Source organism: Ochotona princeps, chromosome 7 (assembly GCF_030435755.1).
Source record: "Ochotona princeps isolate mOchPri1 chromosome 7, mOchPri1.hap1, whole genome shotgun sequence".
Taxonomy (NCBI): Eukaryota; Metazoa; Chordata; class Mammalia; order Lagomorpha; family Ochotonidae; genus Ochotona; species Ochotona princeps.
Window position 1 is genome coordinate 60,733,619 of NC_080838.1, and position 27,608 is coordinate 60,761,226.

Genomic DNA, 27,608 nt, shown 5'->3' on the forward strand with positions numbered 1-27,608 from the left:
GTGGACATTAGATTAGATCAGCATCTTAATTCTGCATTTCAAACGCAAGTCCATATTGTAGTTCTTTTGGGGGAAATGTGTTTGTATTCAGTGCATACTGAAGCAAATATGGTCAATCCATTCCTTTAAGAGAGTTTGGATGGAGGGGATTCTGTCAAAGTTACATTTTATTACCTTCATATGTCTTCCCTGGACTGTGCACACACTCTTCAATGCCTTATTACATACACAAACTAAGGGTCCAGGGGTGATGGCAGGGAGTGTATTCCAAAATCAGTTTCATGAAGATTCCTTGAATATCCAGAATATCAGTGATGAAATGCTGTTCAAAGTTTTATTAAAGTATAAGAAAATGTTAATTGAAACGTGTAGTATTTACTAAGTAACAATGAATGATGGCACCTCTAAAGACAGTCCTTGAGGCTTTACTGCTTCCTTGGTCCTCTCCAATTCTTTTAGAAAATTCCTCCATTCTACATCGTCCTGGGGGACCCTCTCCTCCCCCACCACAGGAAGACGGGTGCACCAGGTTGCAGCTCTCCATGTGGGGCTAGAGACCAGAGATAGCAGCAAGGAGTTCTCATTTGTCTTAAGGTTTCTTTACGATACACATAAGTTTTTTTTTTTTTTTTTAAAGATTTATTTTATTTTTATTACAAAGTCAGATATACAGAGAGGAGGAGAGACAGAGAGGAAGATCTTCCGTCCACTGATTCACTCCCCAAGTGAGCGCAACGGCCGGTGCTGCGCCGATCCGAAGCCGGGAACCAGGAACCTCCTCCGGGTCTCCCACGTGGGTGCAGGGTCCCAAGGCCTTGGGCCGTCCTCGACTGCCTTCCCAGGCCACAAGCAGGGAGCTGGATGGGAAGTGGAGCTGCCGGGACTAGAACCGGCGCCCATATGGGATCCCGGGGTGTTCAAGGTGAGGACTTTAGCCGCTAGGCCATGCCGCCGGGCCCGATACACATAAGTTTTAAATTTTTGTGTATTAAATGTCTTATCCTTTATAGGTTCTGGTTCTTGATTTACTTATACAGTTCTTTCCTGTGCCAATATTGTGAAAATGGTGGCACGTGCTTTTTGCTAGCACTTTTCTGCATTTAAATCAGAGCTTGTAAGCTGGTGGCCCATGGGACAGGTCTGGTCAACATATGGGGTTTGGTTGGCTGCCTCACATCTTTCTGAAAGAGAGGTTATTTGCCAACATTTGTTACATAACAAAGCTCTTGGAATTTTTAAGATTAGCGACTGGGCTTGCATTGCCATGTAGCAGTGTTCAGATAGCTTTGAATAATCACGGCTATTTTTTGGATGTAAACTACCTAATGTGGAACTTGCTAGTGGTATGCTTTTCAGGTGTGCCACAATGTCAGGTCCTCTCGGCATAAAGGTCAACCAGAACTCCCACTTGATGTTCTGCTGCAGACATCTGTTTTATGCATTTGCTTCACAGAGATTTGATTTTTTTTTTTTAAGCTGACCGAAAAAGCAGGGACTAATGTTTTCCAGTTCATTGCAATTCCTACACAGCCAGATTCACATATTTAGTTGCTGCTTGGCCCTCTTTGCTTGCAGCTCATTTTATATCATTGACTTCTTAGTATTTAGATCCAATTGTAATTAAAGTATATGTTGTAAATCTTCATGCTAATGAGAAAAATAAAATATGGGGTGTTAGGGAGCTTCCCCTCCCCCAAAGAAAGCTAGATGATTGGTCGCAATTTATTAAGTTATCTATCTTTTTGCCACTGATTTGAATGCTGTGTCTGAATTCCAGCACATTCTTGGGTGTATTGTTGAACTCTCTTTTGTCTGTTGGTCGTATTTTCTTGCAAGAGTGGCTTACCATTTTACTGTATGTTGCCTGTCAGCGTTAAGACAGATTATTTATCATTGCTTTTTGTTTCTGGTATTTTTATAGCTATCCATGTCTGATTATATTTCCATGTGTACTCTGCAGTCAGTCGTTAATCATTTGCTAGAAAAATTATTGTTGGTATTTTGATTGAGGTCCCCTTGAGTTCATCAGTTAGGAGAGTTGACTTCTATAGAAGGCTGAGTCTTCATACAAGAGTCTAATGACCAGACTGATGAAAATTTAGGTAGATGAAGAAATTTCCAAACCAGTTATGTCCAAATCAATTGGATGTCTGGTTTTTCAAATATTTGCAGTTTCTGACTTTACATAGAGTCTAATTTCTTGCAGAAGAATTAGTTATAGTAAATCATTGGTCAGAGTCATTGGTGCAAAAATCTAAAGACAGCATGCTTTCTATTGCAAGTGTTTTCTGTTTTTGCTCATTATTTAGTGTGACTGGGTTAGCTGTCCTTTGTAGTGGCATTGCAGCAGCAAGGCATGTTTTTGTTGTTGAATTTGTTTTTACAGCCTCTCATCTCCCTGATTTGCTCCTTTCAGTTTTGATGCTTACTACCAGTGGTACATTCAGGGAAATCCTAAGCAGTTCTATTTTTAATATGCACCAATAGCTCCCTTACGTAAATGTTTAATCATGATAGATATTGAATCTTGTAGTAGTCCTGAAAAAACATCAGATTCATGTGAAAGTGGTATTTGCAAGGGAAACAGATGTGTGTTGAATATGCAGCTCTACTTGCTCAAACTAAATAGATGTCTGAATGTGTACCCTTACTTTGCTCAGGGCTGTCAAAAGTCATACATGTGAGCAGAATATTAATACAGTGTGCAGTTTTCTGTCTTATAAATCATAGTCGTATTTACTGATTTGCAAATTTATTAGCATGAGATACCATTGATTCTGAGCTCACTTGTATTTCCTTTACCATCTATCCTCTCCTCTTTTGTTCTTGCTAAAAACTGTTAATGGAGTATAACAGACAGAAAAGGTCAGACGTTGTTTGTGCAGTTCAGTGCTTTTTCACAAAGTAACACACTAGTGTGATAGATCAAGAGACATCAATACCAGTCCTCAGACGCTCCTTCCCATCCCCTTCCTACTGTCCCTCAAAGATAGTGAGTGTCCTAACACCACACATTTATCTTGTCCGCTTCTGAAATTTACTCAAAAATAATGCTATCATATATATATTTTGTGCTTCTTGTTTTGAAGTTTGATATTCTTCCCTTATATAATAAACTTAAGTATTCTTATATTAATGTGTTTCTTATCCACTGTATAACCAATGTTATATATTTTTAATGTTCTTTTCCCATCAACTTGTCATAGTCTGACGTGATACTATTACCTTTACTCTTCCACCTGTCCACTGTTTTCTACCTTCAACTGTGGAAAATTGTCTGGATTGGTAGCATCTTTTATTTTATAGTAGCTTGTGCAAGGCTTGCCTTTTAACTGATGATAAATTATTTTAAAAATTAATAAGCATTATTTACATTTTTTTAGCAAGAAACAATATTGTCTTCACTGTGAGATCAAAGCCAACCCATGCATCACTTGAAAGAGGAGGTTCATGTTGTTAAGGACAAATGAGTTTTCATCTTTAGCTCAGTGAGCAGTTCAGATTCATACCCTACTTTAAATTGCTTCATCTTTGAATAATGCTTTTGTTTTTCCTGGCATTGCTAATTACTTTTTTGTTGTTGTTGTTGAAAGAGAATTCGTCTAAAGTATTTCCCTAAATGTTATCCTGTTTACATTCCATATTAATTGCTTGAAATCTCTCATTTTCTTCTGGAAGTGAAGTCCTAAAATTAAAATTAGCTTTTTATAAAGTGTGTTCCAAGGCTGCAATAATTGTGAAATTGGGCCCAGGTAATTGAAGCAAGACAGTAAAGCTGGCATACATCGTAATTGGAAGCAAACATGCTAAAATAAATGTGAAAATGATAGGAATTTTAAATTCAGGCTCTCCCCGATTGGTGGGACTTAATGTTATTGATTGCCTTCTGCCATTAAGGCTTGAGTACTTCCTGGGAATATTTTAGAAGGTCTGCTGATTATCCTTACAACGGAGAAGGCTTGAGGTATTTAACCTTTATTACTAGAATCTATTATTACATTGCAGCCTAGGAAGCATTCCTCCCTCTGGAGAGTCTGGAAGAATGTTTCACTTTCTTAATTGAGAAAAGAGTCTTGAATTAGTGAGGAAGCTACAAGGTGTTGAGCAGATTAGCACCTATTATATGGACAGAGTTTCCCTTCCCTTAGTAAATCAGGGGCCAAACTTCCAGATGCTTACCAGAGAGATTAATGGCTCTAGGCCACGTTTTCCTGAAATAGTGATTGACTTGGGCGTTGTAAATAATCCGCACCTGGAATTGTGAAATGGGGAATTAAGGTTTCCTGTATTTTCCAAGTGAAGTAGTTTTAGGCGTGATTTACAAGCACAATAATGTTTCTTATACAGAACACCTAGTTATCCTTTAGTTGAAAAACGGTTGCTGACTGGTGTGTGTGTGGTAGTTCTGTGTAACTAAGGATGACTCACTCAGTTCGTTGAGCTTACTAAGTGAGTTTACTTTCAGACTTGTTCCAGGTGTAAGGGCTAGTTCGGGTTTTTTTTTTGGGGGGGGGTGTAGTTGTGTGGAAAAATAACTATAAAATGTTGAGTAAATTTCCTGTGACATCCATTTGACTGGGATGGCATGTTATGATAGAGCCTGGTCAAGTGTGGGACACTGGAGCCAGATAGCTTATGTTGATATCTTGTTCTTTGACCCTGGCTGTTTGGGCAGATTGATTAACTTTAGAAGCTTTTTTTTTTTTTTTAAAGATTTGTTTATTTTTATTGGAAAGTCAGATTTACAGAGAGAAAGATCTTCCATCCAATGGTTTGTTTCCTAAGTGGCCACAGTGGCCAGAGGTGAGCCAATCTGAAGCCAGGAGCCAGGAGTGTCATCCTGTCTCTCACATGGGTATAGGGTCCCAGGGCTTTGGGCCGTCCTCGACTGCTTTCCCAGGCCACAAGCAGGGTGCTGGATGGGAAGTGGAGCAGCCGGGGTATGAACCGGCGCCCATATGGGATCCAGTATGTGCAAGGCGAGGACTTTAGCCATTAGGCTACTACTGGGTTTTCCAAAAATATTTATTTCAAAATAAAACTGTGATGCAAAGTGTCTGTAAAGTGTAGAGGTTTTACTGTGATTTGTTTTACACTTAATTATATTTGCTGTGGAATTATCTTAACTCACATGAAAAAAAGGAAAAAGGGAAAAAACCACTGCTGTATGATGCTTATTCTTCAAGTGAATTATTTTCTTCTTCTCCTAATTCTTAAAGATTTATTTCCAAGGCACAGTTACAGAGAGAGAGAGGTGGAGATAGATCTTTCATCCACTGGTTCAGTTCTCAATTGGCTACAATGGCCAGGGATGAACTAGACTGAAGCCAGGAGCTTCTTTTAAGCCTCCCACGTAGGTACAGGCGCCCAAGCACTTGGGACATTCTTTGCCACTTTGCCAGTGTATTATCAGGGAGCTGGATCCTAAATGGAGCAATGAGAATTCCGACTGACGCCCATATGGGATGCTGGCATTCATTGCAGGTGGCACCCGTACATGATACACCACAACACTGGCCTGACATTGTCAACTTTTAAAACAACAGCAGCTTTATTGTATAATTTACATAATTTCTCAAGTATGCAATTTAGTTGTTTTACAAAATTTATTAAATTTTGCACGATCACTGCAATCCAATTTCAGAGTGGTTTGGTTCTCTAGTAGATTAAACTGTATTCAGTTATTCCCACTTTCATTCCTGAGCCTCAAGTGACAGTCTCCTTAATACTCTTGTCAATTTTTTGGACATTTTATGTAAATGCGATTACCTAATGTGTGGTTGGTTTGTGACTGGTTTCATTCACTTAAGGTTTATTTATGTTGTTACATGTATGGGTGGTTTGTTCATGCTTATCAGCAAATATTGCCCTTACCATTTAGCAGTGAATGGACATTTAGGTTATGTACACTTTTCACATTATGAATAATGTTGCATGTATGCATTTTCTTTTAGGTAGATGATTAGGAGAAGGTTGCTCGCTCATAGGCCATATTTTTACTTAAGTCATCTTTAGAATATTTTTTTTTTCTGAAAGCTTTATTTGAGGGGCAGAGTGATCAAGAGGGAGAGACAGAGAAATTTCTCTCCAAATGCCCACAATTGCTAGGGTAGGGCCAGTCGGAGCTGGACTCCAGGAGCTGCATTTGAGTCTTCCATGTAGATGACAGGAAACAAAGTGTGTGTGTCGTCTCCTGCAGCTTCCCAGGTGTATTAATAGGAAGCTGAATCAGAAGCCTCTAATCGCCTGGACTTCAACCAGATGCTCCAGTATGGGATACAGGCAGCCTCGGTAGTAACTAAGCTCACAAGTTGGCTCCCGATTCGTTTCTGTGTGGTTTTTCTCTTTGCCTCCAGCCCCAAATTGTTTTAATGCTGAGAATTGGATGAGAATGAAATCATACTTATTCCGTGTCTTTTGTATACTGGATTCTAGTCCAGAGAGTTGACATTTTTTGTTTTAGGTAATTGTTAGTCCAAGTTAAGATTGGTAATAACTAAAATTGCTTGGGGTTACATCAGCCCTAAAGGGCTACTGAATTTTTTATAAAGATTTATTTATTATAATTGCAAAGTTATATTTACAGAGAAAAGGAGACACAGAGGAGAAAGATCTTCTGTCCACTGGTTCAGTCCCCAAGTGGCCATAATGGCTGGAGCTGAGCTGATCTGAAGCTGGGAGCCCAGAACTTCTTGCAAGCTTCCCCTATGTGTGCAGGGTCCTAAGGCTTTTGACCATTCTCTACTGCTTTTCAAGGCCACAAGCAGGTAGCTGGGTGGGAAGTGGAACAGTCAGGACTTGAACAGGTGCTCGTATGGCATCCTGGCACATGCAAGGTGAGGATTTAGTCACTGGGTCATTGTGCCAGGAATCCACTTTTTTTTTTAAAACTCCACATGAGGAACAACTGTTTTCATTTGCAAAGCATCCTCATTTTAGTGGAGGAAATGGGGCTGGAGAGAAATTTGTCTCAATATGTTATCAGAAGATAGGTTTTGCTGAGGTAGGTAGCTTGATTTTGGTCAGTTTTCTACACAGAAGGCACTGAGCAGCTTCATTTCTGCTTTTTTTTTTTTTTTGAAGATTCATTTATTTTTATTGGGAAGGCAGATATGCAGAGAGGAGGAGAGACAGAGAGAAAGATCCTTCATCTGATGGTTCACTCCCCAAGTGACCGCAACGGCTGGAGCTGAGCCAATCCAAAGCCAGGAGACAGGAGCTTCTTCCAGGTCTCCCACATGGGTGCAGGGTTCCAAGGCTTAGGGCCATCCTTGACTGCTTTCCCAGGCCACAGGCAGGGAGCTGGATGGGAAGCAGGGCAGCCGGGACACTAACCAGCGCCCCTTTGGGATTCCGGCACGTGCAAGGCGAGGACTTTAACCACTGCGCTATTGCGCCGCGCCCCCATTTCTGCTTTTGACCAACAAGTCCTGATGCCTTTGTCAGGTGATACCTTTTTCCAGCCTGCAGTGCAGTGACACTGTTTCTGGTACCTTGAAGATTTGAAAACATGAGTGGATAATATACATTTACCTATTTGAGATGTTAATAGACACAGTTGGGCCTGGCATGGTTGCTTGGAGGCTAAGGTCCTCACCTTGTGTGTGCCGGGATCCCATATGAGTGCTGGTTCTAGTCCCAGTGGCCCCTCTTCCCATCCAGCTCCTTGCTTGTGGCCTGGGAAAGTAGTCAAGGACAGGTCAAAGCCTTTGGATCCTGCACCCATGTGGGAAACCCCAAGGAGGCTGCTGGCTCCTGGCTTCGGATCAGTGTAATTCTGACTGTTGTGGTCACTTGGGGAGTGAATCATCAGGTGGAAGATCTTTCTGTCTCTCCTCCTCTCTGTATAAAACAAGTAAATCTTTAAAAAAAAATGTAATAGATACAGTTAAATGAAGAAATCTTCCTAATGGTATTGAAAGCATGAAATGGTTCAAGATTTTCTTTTAAAAAAATATTATTGGGGGCAGGAATTGGAGAGAAAGATCTTCCTCTGGTTCACTCTGCCCCAGAAACCCACAGCTACAGGGCTAGGTCAGCCTTAAGATTTAGGATGTAATCCAGGTTTCCCTGTGTTTGTAAAGGAACTTAACTGCTTGAGCCATCATCACTGTGTCTCCAGGTCTGCTTACACAGGAACCTGGAATCAGCAGTGGAGCCGTAGGTTGAAGCCAAATCATCTGAGGTGTCTTAATCACTTGGCCAAATGCCTTTTCCTCAAGTAGCTCTTTTTGAGAAGGAACAGTGAGTCTAAATGTAAGAAAGAGAAATACTCGTACATTGCAGCAGTAAAGAATTAATCTTGCTACTGATTTGCTCTAATAATGTAAATTTTAGTGTAGAACTGACATAAGTTATCTTTACTCCTTCCTTCTTTACTGTAAAAAATTTTACCATGGAAATATTCAGACTAATAGAAGTAGAAAAGATGTTTAACTTATTTTTTAAATTCTCTTTTCTCAGACACAGCATCTTTCAAGATACTATTTCAATTTAAAAATCTGTCCTCCTGTTTTGTGGAATTATTTTAAAGCAAATTATAGAAACTGTTTTGTCACTCCTGGGTACTTTATGTGCATCTTTTAGAAAATGAGTATTTTCTTATTTAACCTCTAACAAAATTAACATTTTGGACCCATATGAAACCTAACCATTATCCACACTTGCCAGATTGTTTTAAGACACCTTATAAAGTTACTTTTGAACTGCTATGGGCTAACCGAAGTTCATCCCGTCTATGAAGCTTTGTGTTTTGAGTCTCAGATCTGCAGCATTCAACCTACTTATTTGTGAGGTGAGGGTAATGACAGGGTGCGAAGCACACTGGAATGTGTACTCTGCCTTGTGTAGTTGTCATTAGTCTGTTTAATTTGTTCTTATGTACCAGTGGTTCTCATCTGGGTATGGTTTCCTTCCTGCCACTTCGGGGACATTTGTCAATGCTGGAGAGATTTCTAGTTCTCACAGTGTAGTGGCAAGAGGCCAGGGACACTGTGCTACACATCTTCAGTGCCCAGGACATCCTTCTGTAAGTCAGGATTTTTTGCCTTCAAGTTCAAATTCAAATGCGTTGAGGTTGAAAGACTATGGTTTCATTGCACGTGTTCTGAGGAATGAAATTTAACTCTGAAACTTGGTTAGAGTCAACATAAATGTTTTTGCTTAAATTAGCTTCATAGTTCTGGTTTGCATTGACTTTGTGGAAAGTCATTATGTGAGCTGTGCATTTAAAAAATATGTATATGTAAATTCTAATTTAAATTCTTATTTAAATAAAAAATCCCTTCAATTGTGCTGCATGCTTCCTCCTTTTGACCACTACCTCAGAAAAATCTTAGTTTCTGGAATATTGAGTTCTTTTTCATGTGAGATACTGAAAGAGGGAGGAGGGGGAGGGGTTCCTTCTGACCTCATTGTTGCGATGAGGGGGTGTGTTGTAGGCAAGTCAGGATGCTGGGGTGTTTCTAGCTCTGAAGGAAACTGTAGAGCTGTCTTAGGATAGGAAAATGTAAGCAATCAATAGTGTTAGGTCCCTTGGGAGAAACTGATTCCACACAGGATGGTTTCAAAGAAGACGTTTTTCTTGCATACACGGTGAGGTTTGGGAAAGGGCTGTCTGATTAGAAAAGGTAGGGATGCTGTTTAGGGGTGTGCTGGGAAAGTTTTCTCTGCCAACTTCTCCAGCCTGCTCCTACTGTCTCCGATAAATGATTGGAAGAAAAGGCAATGAATTTTTTTTTCTGACAGCTGTTTCATACTGGGAGTCACAGCTTCGTTTGCAAATAAAAGGGCTGCTGTTGGAGTGGTTGAAATCACAATGGGCCCTGACTCTTTTCACATCAAAGTGTAAAAGGATCTCCAGGGGTGATAAATGGGGGCTGCTGGACTCATTACTTGTAAACAAAGCTGAGGGATGACCTCTACATTTTTTTTTTTAATTAAAAGAAAACAGGGTTTACTAGTGGTGAGCAGGGAGGGGGATGCAGTGTGTTTGAATTTTGACTGCTCACACTGGAGCAGATCTTTGTTAAGGCTACAGGATAGCAGCAGATACCCTTGCTTACCCAGGATGAGCCCCAATTCTTGAATACTGAGAAAAATCTGCTATCCTAGAGTGGTCCCACTGTATTGAGAATTTAAGTGCAGTGGGTTCACCTAAACTAAAAAAAAAATCTGCTAAAGAAAAAAAATTCTTAGCATTGAATTGTCAACTTAAATAATTGTATTTACTTTAAGAAACCTGACAGAAATAGGTAGAGAGATCTGCTGTCTATTAGTTCACTCCCCCACCCCCTAGGACACAGCCAGGCACGCACTCCTGGTTGCCCATGTGGGTGGCAGGAACACTGCCCCTTGTGTCATCACCACGCCTCCTAGGGTGCAGGTTAGCCGAAAGCTGGAGTGGGGCTTGGAGCCAGGGAATTCAAGCCCAGGCACTCTACTGTGGAATGCAGGCATCCTGAGCCTTGTCTTAAGCACTGTGCCAAATGTCTGCCTCCTAGTTATGTTTTAATTATCAAAGGCAGAAATATGCCCTCTTTCACAGGACTCGAGCCCTTCTTCTCCTTTTCCCATTCCATGTTGTAAGAAAAACTCCTTCTTTGTGCAGTGTAGAGAGGGATGAGTTTTTAAATGTTTATTGTTATTATTTGAAGAGAGAGGTAGAGATAGAAAGATCTTCCATCTGTTGGTTCACCACCCAAATGCCAGCGATTGCTAAAACTGGGCCAATAACTTCATCTGGGCAGGCACTCACGTACTTGAGCCGTTCTCTGCTGCCTCTCAAGGTATTTATTAGGAGAAAGCTGCATTGAAAGCAGAGCAGCTAGGACTCCATTATGATATGATGGACAATACCTCACTGTGCTGAAAACACCTTGACAGATCAGTTTTAAGGCAGAATCTTAGCGCTCTATAAAACTAAGAAATCCGGTTAGATAACACATGATTGCCTTAATTTAAGATGAAATGATGTCAATCCTAAAAATAGTACCTGTAAATTGTAATATTATTACACCCTCAAACAGCCTGTGTCACACGCAGAAAGATATTGTGATGTAACCAATGAACCAATAATCAATGAGAGACAGACTGGTTATGTTTGGACTGTCTTAAAATTCATGAAGTTCAGTAAAAATCACGATTGAATACTAAAAGCTGTTAAATATAAAAATGAAAATAGACACGAGACAGCTGAATAGTACCCTGTAACCATTTTAGGGTTTATAGCATCCGGTTGGGTATAAACTGAAATTGAGATGTCAATGAAGTAGTTACAGGATGTGGCTAAGAACTTGCATTTTCTAACATGTTGGTCACTCAGTACCATGTCAATTAACTTCATGATGTTGTAAATTTCCATGTTTCTTCCTGTTGTTGAAGTTGTGTAGTGGCTTTTCATTGGAGGGGATGATATTCTGCCAGCTCTACTTTCAGACCAAGGATGGTCTCCCAATGAAACTGTTGAATTTATTTGGAAAATAAGATGCTAGACTCTCTGCATGGTCCACGCCTGCAATGAAGGAATCATGATTGGTTATGAACTGTACTACTATAACAATATGGAGGAATTCAGTATGGGGGGAGGACTTGGGGGGAATCCCAGTGCCTACGAAACTGTGTCATAAAATGAAACAACAAAAAAAACCACTAAGAAATCCAAAGACAGTTGTTAGTAGTGGACTTTATTTTTTGTAGTTAAAGGCTTTGCAGCTCAACAAAACTGGGACCAAAACTAGAGTATTCAAGTATGGTATTAACATAAAGATCATTTACTGTTTTGTGGAACCGAGACTTGGAAACTGCCACCTAAATTGTACCCTGCAGTTGAAGGTCCACCTTGAGTAAACTCCTCTCTCTTGTGTACTCAACTTATCTCTTGCTGTTTTTTCATTTGGCTCCTCCTTACAGCTGGTCCAAGCCCAACCAGATTTTAAAAAACTAGAGGTCAGAGACTGCCCTTTGAAACCTGAGTGCAGTTTGCAAGGTGCTGGGCACCCAAGAATTCTAATGTGTTTACTGACTTTCCCAATGTTTGGTAATCGCTGTCTGAGTCTATCTCCCACAGAAGTTTTAAGATTAAGATTTAAGTTCTAAGAGGTGGGAGCAGAGGTCACAGCTGGCGAAGAGCTTCAAGTCCCTGGATAGTGGATGGGGAGAAGACATCCTCTGGCTGAGATGTTTTGTACTGTAGATAAGAGAATATTCCAGGCTCTCTCCTTTGGTATCCGAATGATGAGGCTGTGGGAGATACTGGCTGGCAGCTTTTTTGAGTTCAGGTGCCTCAGAAATAAAGTTACTGATATTTCTAGAGCACTGTAGCCAGCCTTGGTTTGTAGTGTTTGGGAACCTCACTTTCTTGGCTTTTTTCACAACTCCTGATGAATTGACATTTCACAGATAGAAAAAGGAAAATGAAAGTTCATGAAGGAATTGGGCAAGATAAATTAATTTTTTTTTCGCATCCTCAAACCCCAGGTCGTTAGCTTGGAGGCTGGATGTGGGGGAACTCTCTGGGTGTCTCTAGTTTGAAACTGAAACCTGAGCCAGATGTCTGTGGTTAAGTGGTCTTCTCTGCTGTGAGTCCTACCAGAAGATTTCAACAGAGGATCAAGTCAGATAAGACTGACCAGTAAGCCATATGGCAGGAAAAAGATAAGATGAATTCATTTAAAACTTAAGCAATGCCCGTCTGCAGCTGCCCATGTTGGCTCTATCCTGCAGTGGTTTTTACGCTGGTGGAGAGATGATGTGTGCAGTCTTAGGAGCACTTTGTGGTCTGCACAGCACTGCACAGATGTCAGGTGGTGACTCTGTTAGTAAATCAGCCTCTCAACGGTTAGGAGTTGTAGCAGTTCTCATTTTGGATTATCTTTCAACATCCAGCAGAGACTGACTTTCCCCTAGTGAGCACTTGATGACTGAGATATGAAATTGCCGTTCATTTGAAAGTGGAAGTGCTGACTTTCAAGTAAGAGGGAGTATTTCCGAGATAAGAGTGGTGAATATACAAGTATCATACTTATCTAAACAATGTACTTAAAAGGATGTGTTCCTCAATAGCTTTTGAGGGACACTGCCCAAGAGGGAGTATGTGAAGATGGGAGGATCTTTGAAAGAGTTTTTTTTTTTTTTTAAGATTTATTTTTATTACAAAGTCAGATATACAGAGAGAGGAGGAGAGACAGAGAGGAAGATCTTTCGTCCGATGATTCACTCCCTAAGTGAGCCGCAATGGCTGGAGCTGAGCCAATCCGAAGCCAGGATCCAGGAATATCCTTCAAGTTTCCCATGCAGGTGCATGGTCCCAAGGATTTGGGCCGTCCTCAACTGCTTTCCCAGGCCACAAGCAGGGAGCTGGATGGGAAGTGGAGCTGCCGGGATTAGAACCGGCGGCCCATATGGGATCCCGGGGCGTTCAAGGCGAGGACTTTAGCCGCTAGACCACGCTGCCGGGCCCAACTTTGTGATGTTCTTAAAACACCCGAGCAACGTACAAGTCTGGACTCCATTTGCCAGTACTGGAGAGGGAGAGTCTTTGTCCATGGAGATCCTTCTCTGATGCATCCAGGATCTGGCAATGCCTGTGAATTGCTCAAGCGCATGACCTCTGCCAACTGTTGGCTCAGGTGACTATGAGAGGGTTTTTTTTTTTTTTTTTTTAAGATATTTATTTGCAAGGTAGGGAATGATGGGGGAGGTGCACACAGACAAGAAAGTTTCTAAACACTGATTCACTTCTTACCTCCTTGTCCAAGATTGGCTTTTGCTATTGCTGTGCATCGTACATTATTAATAAGTAACACTGTAAAATGTTAGGTAACTGGGGTCAGTGTTGTGCTATAGCAGATTAAGCTTCTGCTTAGGACAGTTGCATCCCGTATCAAAACTGGCCTGGTTTGAGTTTCACTTCTGCTTCTGATCCGGCTTAATTGGAGAGTAACAGATGGTGGCTCAAGTACTAGGGTCCCTGCTGTCCACACGGGATTTCCTGGATTCTAGCTTCAATTTAGCTGAGCCCCTGTTGTTGTAGATATTTGGGAAATGAACCAGAAGATGAAAGATATTCTATCTCATCCCCATTATTTTGCCTTTCAAATAAATGAAAATAAATGAAGTTAGAAAAAAGTAGGTGATTATTTGAAATAATTTCTCAACAAAATGTTAGACTTATTTATTTTAAAGTATGAGTTACAGAAAAGAGAGAGACAGAAATCATCTTCCATGTACTAGTTCACTCCGTACATGACAGCAACAGCCAGATCTGACTGAGCCAAGCCAAAGCCTGGAACCAGAAGCTTTTCCAGGTCTCCCTGATTGGTAGCTGGATCCTAATCATGGGGACCGTCTTCTGTTGTTTTTCCTAGGCCATTAGCAGAGAGCTGGAACAGATGTGGAGCAGCTGGGCTTGAATCTGAGCCCATATGAGATGCCTGTATCGCAAGTGGCAGCTTTCCTGATCCCTTTGACCGTACTGGCCTCTATTTAGCAATATTTTTTGCCCTTGTACTTGAATAGGAATTGTTTCTTTCCCTCAGGTTTGGTTGATTTTACATGAAAGTTATGTATTTGTGGAATTACCCAGAATTGACTCATTCATTCAGCATGCATGAGGGAGAGCCTCTTTTAAAGTGTCTGGTAAGATGTGAGGGGAGGAACTTAAGATGTGCGGAGGGGAGAGACTGGAGGGCAGCTCCAACTGGAGCTTCCCTTCTAGTTTCTGCTGCTGGCAACTGTGTTTCATTTAATACATCAAACACTTTTTTTTTCAAGATTTCATTTTTATTTGAAAGGCAGAGTTATGTATAGAGAAAAGGAAAGAGAGATGTTTCATCTAATGGTTCACTTTCCAAATTGTTGCATTAGCCAGAGCTGAACTGATCTGAAGCCAGTAGCCAGGAGCATCTTTCGGGTCTATCACGTGGTTGCAGGGCTAAGGACTGGACCATCTTCTGCTGTTTTCCAAGGCACCATGCAGGGAGCTGATTGAAAGTGGAGCAGGGGGGCCCGGCGGCGTGGCCTAACAGCTAGAGTCCTCGCCTTGAATGCCCCAGGATCCCATATGGGCACTGGTTCTAATCCTGGCACTCTGCTTCCCATCCAATTCCCTGCTTGTGGCAAGGGAGGGCAGTTGAGGAAAACCCAAAGCCTTGGGACCCTGCACCCGTGTGGGAGACTTGGAAGAAGTTCCTGGGTGCTGGCTTCGGATCGGCTTAGCACTGATTGTTGCGCTCACTTGGGGAGTGAATCATGGTACGGAAGATCTCTCTGTCTCTCCTCCTCTCTGTATATCTGACTTTCAAATAAAAATAAATAATAAATCTTAAAAAAAAAAAGTGGGATGTCAGAGTCATAGGTGGAGGCAAATCCTTCTACAGTGTGGTACCAGTTGCAAATGTTGCATTAAAAATTTTTCTTTAGGGCCCGGCGCAATGGCCTAGTGGCTAAAGTCCTCACCTTGGATGCACCGGGATCCCATATGGGCCCCGGTTCTGATCCCGGCAGCTCCACTTCCCATCCAGCTCCCTGCTTGTGGCCTGGGAAAGCAGTCGAGGATGGCCCTAAGCCTTGAGACCCTGCACCCGTGTGGGAGACCCGGAAGAGGTTCCTGGCTCCTGGCTTCGGATTGGCTCAGCTCCAACAGTTGCGCCCACTTGAGGAGTGAATCTTCGGATGGAAGATCTTCCTCTCTGTCTCTCCTCTCTGTCTGTCCTCCTCTCTATATATCTGACTGTCCAATAAAAATAAAAAAAAAAAACCTTAAAAAATTTTTTTTCTTTATTTGAAATGCAGATTTTCAGAGAGAGAGTGTGAGAGAGAGATGGAGAGACAGATGTTCCATGCACTGGTTCCCTCCCCACAATGGCTGAGTCTGGATCAGGCCAGGGTCAGGAGCCTGGATCTCCATCTGGGCCTTCCACCTGTGAGCAGGTATCCAAGGACTTGGGTGTTTTGCTGCCAATGTTGCATTTTAACTTCACAGTGATCTTATCTGGTAGGCCAGGCAGATATTTCAACCTGAGGCTTAAAATTGTTTAGTGGTTTGCCCAGGATCCCAGGGTTAATTAAGAAGCTTGTTTTCTTCCCTTAAGTCCCACCATCTATGGAAACCTTTTCTGCTGAAATCAAACATGTCTTTTAAAACCTGATTACCCAAAAACTTCATTACTCTTTTTGTGTACTGTTGTGTCTTTCCCTCTGTACCAGTTTTCACTTTAATGCCTCTACTCTGAATTCGCACTTTGGAGCATGCTTCGGGAGGCTGTTGTCCTGTCCGGTTGGGTGCCCTTAAAATATGCAGTTCCCTTGTGACCCTGGGGCCCAGGCTAGGCCCAGTGACTATCTCGCCTGGGGATTCTCCACATCTCCTGCTGACAGTGGCTTCCAGCTCTTTCTTTACCAAGCCTCTGCCCCTAGTAGTTTCTAGTATTAAACTTTTTCTCACTTTATTGTGTATTTTCTTTATTCTGATTCAACCAGTACTAATTGTAACCTATAGTGGTTATGCTAGGTCTTCAAGAAGCTCATTGAAAGTTCATATTATGAAAAAATATCCTTGACTCTCAGACTTTTGCACCAAAATAAACCAAATTCCATTTTTTCTGTAAGCATTTGAAGTCACTGTATTCCGAGGTAATGTAACTTGGGGTTGGTGCTGTAGCCTAGTAGGCTAAACCTCTGCCTGTGGCCTGCCATCCCTTATTGGAACAGTTTTGAGTCCTGGCTGTTCCACTTCCAGTCTAGCTCCCTGTTGATATATCTGGGAAAGAAGTGGACGATGGCCCAAATGTTTGAGCCTCTGCTTCTGCTTGGGAGACCAGGAAGAAATTCCTGGCTTCAGACCAGGTGAGCTCTGCCCTTTGAGACCATCTGGGGAGTGCACTCGTAGATGAAAGATCTCTCTCCCTGCCTTTCCCCTCTCTGTGACTCTGCCTTTCAAACAAAAATAAAGAAAATCTTAAAAAAAAATTTTATAGTTCTTATGTACCAGGGCCCTGTTTAAATTTTTTAATTATCTCTGCGCTTTGTATATAGCCAACCCATAGTGAATGACTGAGTTTGCTGCTGCTGGAGTTGTTGCTGCCATACTGAGGGGCAGCACAATTGAGGGGGAGGATGCTTATCATGGATGTTTATTTAACCTTTCTCAGGAAACAACACCAACTTCTTGCTGTTTTATTAATGGATGGATTAAGTTGATATTTTTGGGAAAACATGTAACTGTGGAGACAGTTACTTATTGTTGATCCAAATGTTGAAAAAATTACATTTTCAGGCCTGTGTGTATGCGTGTGCATATATATATATATATATATATATGTATATATATATATATATATATGCAGACCTCAGAATTGTATGAAGTGATTTACTGCTGTTTGTCTTAATTGACTTTTAAAAAAATTTTATTTATTTTAATTGGAAAATCTGATGTACAGAGAGGAGGAGAGAGAGGAAGATCTGTCTGCTGATTTATCCCCCAAGTGGCTGCAATGGCTGGAGCTGCACTGATCTGAAGCCAGGAGCCTCCTCTGGATTTCCCACATGGGCACAGGGCTCTAAGGCTTTGGGCCATCCTTGACTGCTTTCCTAGGCCACAAGCAGGGAGCTGGATGGGAAGCAGGGCCGCTGGGATTAGAACTGACGCCCATATGGGATCCTGGTGCATGCAAGGAGAGGACTTTAGCTGCTAGGTATTGTGCCAGATCCCTTAATTGAATTTAAAAAATCAAATTGCTTTACTGTTTGGGCAGGACTGCTAGCTAGCCAGTGGAGACTACACATTATTTTAGCCAAAAGGCCAAGATGTGATTTACCAGTGAAGCCTAAACACTACCTGCATTTTACTCTTCAGGGTATTCATCAATGTCATCTGACTGAGTCATATTTATCTGCTTTAACCAGAGTGTTTGGCCTAGAGTAGGGTACAGTTTATACACATACTTGCTAAATTTTTTCTCTTACTAATCCAGAAGCAAAGAAGAGGAAAGCCCATGGGGACAATTTTCCCCCTTGTTTGACATTTGAAGCCTGTAAAGAAGCAGTATAACTTAAAAAATGGGAATAATGTCTGCGCTTTGAAGACAATTGCTCCATGATGGTGCACATAAAAGGAAATATGTATTGTTACAATTTTATTTACTTGAGCAACAGAGAGACGGGAGTATTTATGTGTTGGTTTACTCCCCAGATGCCCACAAAGTGTGGTCTTGTGCCAGGGGCTAAAGTGGGCACTGAAAATGCAATCCTGATCTTCTCTGTGGGTTGTGGGAACCCAACTCTTGGGGCAGGCATTTCGGCATTGCAGCCAAGATGCCGGCCCGCATCTGACATCACTTGGGTTTGGTGACTGCCTTTGTTCACTGATCGCAACTTCCTGCTAATGCAGTTCCTGAGAGGCAGCAGTGATGGCTCATATGCTTGAGTCTTTGCCAGCCATGTAGGAGTGCTGGATTGAGTTCAGGTTCCTGGCTTTGGCCTATCTCATCCCTGGCTATTGCATGCATTTGTGAAGTGAAGTAGCAGATGGGAACTCTGTCGCTCTGTGTTATACCTGTCAAATCAATATTTAAAATAAAAAGAGAAGCTCAAGTACATGCACTATCACCACTGCATCCTAGGTCCTGTATTAGCAGGAGGCTAGAGATTTGAACCAGAGCTAAGGATTGCACCCAGGTGCTTAGAAATGTGACATGAGATACTTAACTGCCAGGCTAACTGCCTCTTTAGAAAGGAGATGTTGGTAATTATCGTTAGCTAACGGGCTTTAAACATGTTCATGTTCACTTGGCATAGCAGTTAGAAGTGCTTGGGATGCTCCCATCCCATATCAAATCCTTGGATTTGAGTCACAAATCTGTTTCAGATTCTAGCTTTCTGCTGATGTACAGTCTGGGAGGCAGCAGGTTGTGGATCAAGCCCTTGGGTACCTATAATTGCCTGGGGACATATTGAACTCTAGGCTCCTGACTTCAGCTTTTCCCAGCTTTGGCTGTTGAAGGCATCTGGGGAATAAGCCTAAATTAGTTAGTCTCTGTCTCTTTGCCTTTTAAATATAATGAAAATCGGGCCCGGTGGCGTGGTCTAGCGGCTAAAGTCCTTGCCTTGAAAGCCCCGGGATCCCATATGGGCGCCGGTTCTAATCCCGGCAGCTCCACTTCCCATCCAGCTCCCTGCTTGTGGCCTGGGAAAGCAGGAGAGGACGGCCCAAAGCTTTGGGACCCTGCACCCGCGTGGGAGACCTGGAAGAGGTTCCTGGTCCCGGCATCGGTTTGGCGCGTACCGGCCCGTTGCGGCTCACTTGGGGAGTGAAACATCGGACGAAAGATCTTCCTCTCTGTCTCTCCTCCTCTCTGTATATCTGGCTTTTCAGTAATAATAAAATCTTTAAAAAAAAAAATAAATAAATATAATGAAAATCAAGAATACATTTTAAATAATGTACATTTTACGTAATAATATAAATACAAGAAGTTTCACAAGTTCATAGAAAATAACTATCTTTTAATTTTGTTTTTCCATAAACTTTTTCTTTTTTGGAAAGGAGGGGAAAATTATCTTTGTTTCTTCCATTTCTGGTTCACTCTGCAGATCCACAAAATCCAGGGCTGAGTCAGACTGAAGCCAGGAGCACAGAACTCAATCCCGGTTTCCTTGTAGGTTGTAGGGATCCATCATCTGTTGCCATCTGAATTGCACCTTTACAGGAGGCTGGATTTGAAAGTGAAGCCCTGGCTTGAACTGGGTTGTGAGATGTCCCATTTGGTGTCAACTACTGTGCCAAACGTCTGTTCCACAAAGTCTGTGCAACTTCTTGTATTAATGATATATATATACATATAAATAATTTGATACAACTGTATGCAATAATGTAAACAACATGTAATGGTTAAATCAAGGTAATTAGTACTAATATCTCCTTGACTGTTTCCTGTACTCTTTTATTTTTCTTTAATAAATTGCTTATGACAGTTAGGTACTGTGTGCACTATAGTACAGAACACTATGAATAATTCATCTGTTTTATTTTTTCTAATCTCTCTCTATCCTCTCTCCCTGTTCATGTACTGGTCTCCAGTGACCATTGGCCTTTTTTTTTGTGAGATCAACTTTTTAGCTGCCACAAACATTTGATATTTATCTTTCTGAGCCCAGGTTATTCTACTTAACATCCTATCCAGTTCATGTGCTTTGCTATAAATGATAGCACTTCTCTTTTTTCGTGGCTGAATAAAATTCTGATGTGTGTATTTCATTTCTTTAAGTCTGTTACATTCATTGTAGACACCTTAATTCTGTACCATGCCTGCAGTGGAATGCACTGCAGTAAACATGAGAATGCAGGTATCTGATTTCATTTCCTTAAATATATATCCAGTAATGGGATTACAGAATCCTATGGTAGTGCTGTCTTTAGTTTTGGAGGAACTTTCAATAATGGCTATGTGTTAGGGTTTCCGTTTTATTCTATCCTTGGCAGACTTGTTATTTTTTTGTCTTGCTGACATTACCTGTTTTAATTGGATTGAGATGATATCCCATTGTGGTTTTGGTGTACATTTCCCTATTGACTAGTGATATTGGGCATTTTTAATGTGTGTGTCAGTCATTTGTGTCCTTTTTGGGAAAATGTCTATCAGATTGTTGTCCCCATTAAGATTGTAGAAATTTGTTTTGTTTTTGGCTCTTGAGTTGCATAATCATTTGTCAAATAAGTAGCTTGAAAATATTTTCTCAAGTAATGCACAGAGACTATTGGAGGAAGAGGTGTCTAGGTAGAAAATTGATACATGTTCAGGAATGGGATGGGAGAAAGAGATGTGTTCCAGAAAAAAGCAACCATACTGGTGAAAACTTGGACCCAAACAACAAAACCCCCAAACACAGAGCTCTTCTGAGGAACTGAATGAAATTCAGTGTAGTACAGAATTAGGAAGTAGTCTGGTGGTCCGCAGTAAGAAAATGGGCTTCGTATTCAGGAAAAATGGGAAGCCATCAATGAGTTGAGTCAGTTTAGTGGCTTGATATGATTTGATTTTTTAAACGTCTGTTTTTTGCTCTTTGAAAGGTAGAGAGAAACAGACATTTTTCATCAGCTGGTGCAATCCCGAGTTGCCTGCAACAGACAGGGTTTGGCCAGGTGGAATCTAGGAGGTGGGAACTCTGGGTCTCTTGTGTGGGTGGCAGAGGCTCAAGTGGCTGGGCCCTCATCCACTGCTCCCAGGATGCATTAGCAGGAAGCTGTATTGAAAGCATAGGATCTGTGACTTGAGCCAGATGCCCTGTTATGAGATATGGATATCCAGATAGCAGCTTAAGCCACTGTGCTACAATGGTTGCCCCCTGATGATTTTAAATAGTCACTTGTCGAACAGAGAATGATGTGTAGTGGTATAAGGTGGAAACAGAGCAGCCAGGGACATATTAACTAATCTATGGGAAGTAGGAGAGAACTGAATGCAATGTAGATCATGTGAGACAAATAAGAAAAAGAAGAATTTGATGAAGGGTCTTATATATAAAAGAACAGTGAAGAACGGTTCATAATCATTTGTATTTGTCGCTGAGAATTCTTTTTTGGGGTCCTGAGGTTTGAGATGCCCATGGAAGTCCTGGCACATGGTAACATCAAGGGCACAACTAGTCATGTAAGCTGGAGTTTATGGGGGACAGCTCTTTTTTTAAAAAAAAAATACATATATATATTTATTTTTTAAAGATTTATTCATTTTATTACAGCCAGATATACACAGAGGAGGAGAGACAGAGAGGAAGATCTTCCATCTGATGATTCACTCCCCAAGTGAGCCGCAACGGGCCGGTGGCGCCGATCTATAGCTAGGAACCAGGAACCTCTTCCAGGTCTCCCACGCGGGTGCAGGGTCCCAAAACTTTGGGCCATCCTCGACTGCTTTCCCAGGCCACAAGCAGGGAGCTGGATGGGAAGTGGAGCTGCCGGGATTAGAACCGGCGCCCATATGGGATCCCGGGGCTTTCAAGGCGAGGACTTTAGCCGCTAGGCCACGCCGCCGGGCCCATGGGGGACAGCTCTTGGTGTGAGATACACATTGATTCAGCATGAAAGCACACTGGGCATAAAACATGCAACCTTTTATTACAAAATCTACTAATTTACTTTTTTGTCTGTCTGCCTTGGAAGATTCTACTATGTTTGTGTCTCCAAGTGCTGGCATTCTACCTAGATATAATGGATAATCAATAAATAATATAAAATTTTTTAAAAGATTTATTTACTTATTTATTTATTTATTTTAAAGATTTTATTATTATTGGAAAGCCGGATATACACAGAGGAGGAGAGACAGAGAGGAAGATCTTCCATCCAATGTTTCACTCCCCAAGTGCGCCGCAACGGGCCGGTACGCGCCAATCCGAAGCCGGGACCAGGAACCTCTTCCAGGTCTCCCACGCGGGTGCAGGGTCCCAAAGCCTTGGGCCGTCCTCTCCTGCTTTCCCAGGCCACAAGCAGGGAGCTGGATGGGAAGTGGAGCTGCTGGGATTAGAACTGGCGCCCATATGGGATCCCGGGGCTTTCAAGGCGAGGACTTTAGCCGCTAGGCCATGCCGCCGGGCCCTAAAGATTTATTTTTATTGTAAAGTCAGATATACAGAGAGGAGGAGAGACAGAGAGGAAGATCTTCCATCCGATGGTTCACTCCCCAAGTGACCGCAACGGCTGGAGCTGAGCCAATCCAAAGCCAGGAGCCAGGGATCTCCTCCAGGTCTCCAACGCGGGTGCAGGGTCTCAAGGCTTAGGGCCATCCTCGACTGCTTTCCCAGGCCACAAGCTGGGAGCTGGATGGGAAGTAGAGCTACTGCGATTAGAACCGGTGCTGCTATGGGATCCTGGTGCATTCAAGGTGAGGACTTTAGCCACTAGGTCATTGTGCTGGGCCCAGAATAAATAATATAAATTTTACAAAGAATGAAAATTGGCCTCTGCCATCTAGGAATGGCAGTGTTATCCTAGTGGTTTGCTTAATCCTGGTTTCTGTAGATTTCAGATGTCTTTTTTTTAGGGTGGTGATACACCCTCTGTAAAAAGATGGCAGAAGTCAGACTTCTTGCCCATGTTTAGTGCTTAGGATGGTTGGAGATCTCAGGCAGAAAACCCTTCTGACCTTACAGATGTGGCTACACCAAGGGAGTTTGGGAAATAGCAGCTGTTGTAAAAATAAGCCAGTCAGTAGGTGGTAGGAACCCGAAGGAGATTTATGAGCCACATCCTGTTCTGGAATCACTGCTGAGGACGGAAGAGGGGGAGAAACTGCTACATAAATTTCCAAGGCAGTTCAGGAAATAAAGTCTGAGGTAAGGGGGTCTTGCAAGGGGACCCCTTACAGCATATCCTTTTCATAATACACGGGAGGAAAATCAATAGGGGTTCATTTTTTTTCTTTTATCTCTCATTATGTTCCTTTTGTAGTTTCATCATTTCTTTTCTTCTGCTCCTCAATAGGAAGAGCTTTATTATACTAGGAAGCTTCCTGTGTTTCCTGTCCAATTTATTCCTCTTAGAAAACTTAAGCCTTGTGTCTAGAGTTGTGGCACAGCAAGTTAAGCCATTGCCTGCAGGTGCCAGCGTTTCATACGGTCACCAGTTCCAGTCCTGGCTGTTCCACTTTCAATCCAACTCCCTGTTAATGGGCCTGGTAAGCAGCAGAAGATGCCCCCCAAGTGCTTGGGCCCCTACCACCCATGTGGGAATCATAGGTGAAGCTCCTGGCTTCTTTCTGACCTGGCCCCAGTTGTGGTCATTTGGGGAGTGAACCAATAGATGGGAAATGTGTGCTTCTTCTTGTTTCTCAGTGACTCTGCCTTTCAAATACATTTAAAGAAATTAAATCTTAAAAATAAAAGTAAAAACAAAAACCAACTTGAGCCTTTTGCTGCCTCCTAGGGTCTGAATTAGCAGGAAGCTGGCATTGGGAACAGAGCCAGGGCTTGAATCCAGAGACTCCCAGAAAGGGTGTGGGTGTCCCAAGCAGCATTTTAACCGCTCTGCCAAGTGCCCCACTATTCCTGTTGGGATAAGCCATTTTTCAAGGGGGAAACAAGGCCAGAGAAAGTGATGACACAGCAGGCCCAAGAGAAGACATCCTAAAATGAAAAAGTGAAGGGTTGAGTCCCCTTCAACTACTTCCTTGAGAATACAAAACTAATACTCACCCACTTACTTGGTCAGTAAATATTTAAGTATCTTTGATATTTCACACATTGTTCTATGCAGTGAGGATGCAACAGCAAACAAAACAGAACAGATCCTGCTTTGCTGGCCTGTGTCCCTGATAGTTAAGATGAATTCTCTGTGATGCTGGTAAGTTCAGGTTCATGTCCTAGTTGCTCCATTTCCCCTGTCAAGTTCCCTGCTTATTGCCTGGGAAGGCAGCAGAGGGTGGCTGAAGTCCTAGGCCGCTGCATGCACATAGGAGGCCGGAGGAAACTCCTGGCTCCTAATTTTGAATTGGCCCGACTCTGGTCATTGCAGCCATTGTGTGATCTGGATCCTTCTTTCTGTACTGCTAAGAATGAAGATGAGTCCTTGCAGGGTCAGTAGAGTGTCTTCTGTGTGAAGGAAGGTGTGCAAAGTTATGTCTACTTCACAGGCTGGTAATTAAGCAGATTAAACAGCTTAAGCAGACCAGGGAGGGCTGGATGGGATGGGGAGGGGAATTTACCAGGCATAGGGAGCACATACAAAGGCCCTGAGGCAGTCTGTGCTTTTTACTTGTTTCAGAAAAAGCGATGTACCCAGTAATGAGGGCAGAGGGGTTGCGATGAGTCCTGGAGGTAGCAGGAGGTCGGATTGTGTAGGGTTTTCTAGGCCGTAGGGAAGTTGTGGGTGGCAGATGCCATTAGTGACTTCCCCCAGAGAAGTAGCATAAGCCAAATGCCCTTTTAAAGGATCACTCACAGAGCTTTGTAGAGGGTATGCTATGGCAAGTATGGGAAAGGCAGACAGCACAGGAAAAAGTATTCCTGTAGTAAATATATATTATCTTCGCTCTCATTTTACAAATAGGCACGGTCAGATGTTTGGTACAGGAGCATAAGACATGACAAGACAGGACCGTGAGTTTCCTAGTTTATACTTAAGTGTTTTCTTATTCTGAGAAAGGCATTTCATCTGGGAATTTCCATTTCCAGCATGTCATCAGAACAGGTTACTTTTAATAGTTAAACTGCACATTGTTTATTAGGAATATTGCTCATGGAACTGCTTAGAATGCCCAGGGGTCCAAGCCTCAGTCTTCCTGCATAAAAATTATGTTTCTGATCTGTGGTGTTTTCTAGAATTCTGGACAGAGTGTGAGCTAGTGTCACTGCATGACAGGGTGGGGATTCTCCCACATGTTCTATTCTTGTGTTGCTGGTAGGTATTAATTAAGCAGTAGTTTTGCTTACCTTGGAACCAGATGCTCCCTAGGTATGCCCTCCTGTTAAGTGTACACTTGCCTATTGTAGTAAGGCTGGTAATTTAAAACTCATTTTTTTTCAGAGGCTTATCAAAGGCCTGCTGGTTACTAAACACTGTGCTGTATTTCTTGAGAGCCAATTCCGTGTCTTGTAAACTTTGCAATCTGTGGGCACAAGATAAAAAAAAAAAGATATAGTTATAGAGTTGCAGGATGATGGGAAAGTACAGAGAAGGGAGTATGGTTTGTTGAGTGGGGTTGCACTTCAGCTGGATATTAAGTTTGGAGAGAAGGGGCATTTCATGCTGGAGGGAGAGCTGCAGCAAGGATGTGGGAGGTAATCGGTGTTTCCTTTTGTGACAAGGACAGAGTAAAGCTAGGATTAAACTGTTTCAAGAAAGGAGGCGGAGGATGCAGTGGGAGAGGGAAGGAGTGGGTTTCATGCCCCTTCCTTTTAAACCTGAACTGTCTAGCATGGCTGCCCCTGACCACATGTGGGAATTGGCACTCGAAATGTGGCTGCTCAGATGAGTTGTCCTGCGGGTATGGCATACACGTATTTTAAAGATGTGGTCTGGGAACCATATAAAATTTTCCTGCAGTAACTTTTAGTTAATTACAAGTTAAAGACACAGCTGGGGTAGCTGGATTATGACTATGACTAAACACACATTTTGCTGGTTTCTTTTTTACCTGTTTTTTTTTTTTTTAAGATTTACTTTTTTTTTTTTTAATTGGAAAGTCAGATATACAGAGACGAGGAGAGACAGAGAAGAATATTTTTGGTCTATTGATTCACTCCCGAAGTGACTGCAATGGCCAGAGCTGAGCCGATCCATAGCTAGGAACCAGGAACTTCTTCTGGGTCTCCCACACGGGTGCAGGGTCCCAAGGTTTTGGGCCGTCCTCGACTGCTTTCCCATGCCACAAGCAGGGAGCTGGATGGGAAGTGGGGCTGCCAGGATTAGAACTGGCACCCTTATGGGATAATGGTGCATTCAAAGCGGTGCATTCAAGGCAAGGACTTTAGCAGCTAGGCCACCTCACTGGGCACATTTTTTTACCTTTTTAATTCAGCTACCTGCAGATTTCAACCTAAATAGTCCCCATATACTTTTATTGGTCCTGGCTGATAATAGAAGGGAATATGGCCCCGAGGGAGTGAAGCCAAGGTGAGGGGCAGGGAGGGGAAGAAACCTGGGAGGGTAGAAGCACTGGTATTTTTCACAGATTGCTGTGGGAGGGGCCAGAAACACCTGAGGCTTCCGATCTGGTTGCTGCAATCAACAGGAGGGAGCACAGTGTTGCAGGTAGGTGTTAAAGGGTGGAGGACAAGGATGATTTCATTTGGGGCCTGATGATCACAGGCTCTATTATGAGTAGATTAATTTGGCAGTAAACAGTGGAGTGGATTAGCTCTGACAGAGGCTGGAGGTGGGGAGACCTGTTGGGTTGGGCCCCATGCCCATCACAGCTGGTGCAGTCTCTGGCAGGGGAACATGGTGAGATTAGAGCTTCAGGTGGTGCACTATGAAATGACTTGCAGATTTGCTTTTACATTGGGCCTCCCAATTTTGGCTCATTCAGTCTGCAATTCTCCTTCCTTACTCCCACACTCTTTATTTTAGGGAGAAAAGAAAGTATTCAAATTATAATGTGTTGAAAAGTATTTAATATGTTAGGCTGGTATAGCAGTGTATCTTTTTGTTGTTGTTGTTATTTTGGGAAGCAGATAGATTCGGTAAAGGAAAAAGAAGTGTTTCTGTCAGACTTATCTCCTAGAATCACAATGGCTACCTTTTGGAGGGTCCTAGTTAATAGTTTTACTTTTTTAAATTTAGCACATACTCTAAAAAAATGTATTTGAAAGGCAGACTTACAGAGAAAGAAAGAGAGAGAGAGAGAGCTTCTGTCTGCTGATTCACTCCCCGAATGTCTGCAACAGCTAGGGCTGGACCAGGTTGAAGCCAAGAGCCCAGAGCCAGCAGCTTCAGCTGGGTCTCCCAGATGGGTATAGAGGCTTAAGTCTTGGGGTCACCTTTTGCTTTTTCAGGCACATTAACAGGGAGCTAGATTGGAAGTAGAGCTGCTGGGACTCAAACCAGCCACCCATATGGTCTCACAGGCAGTGACATAACCTGCAAATCCACCGAGCCAGCCCCAGTAGATACT

General features: G+C 42.4%; 1 protein-coding gene across 2 annotated transcripts in view; it reads left to right on the forward strand.

The window, feature by feature from the left end:
* Window positions 1–27,608, forward strand: part of AFF1 (ALF transcription elongation factor 1) — a 199,330-nt gene that overhangs the window by 14,088 nt on the left and 157,634 nt on the right. The window lies entirely within an intron of this gene.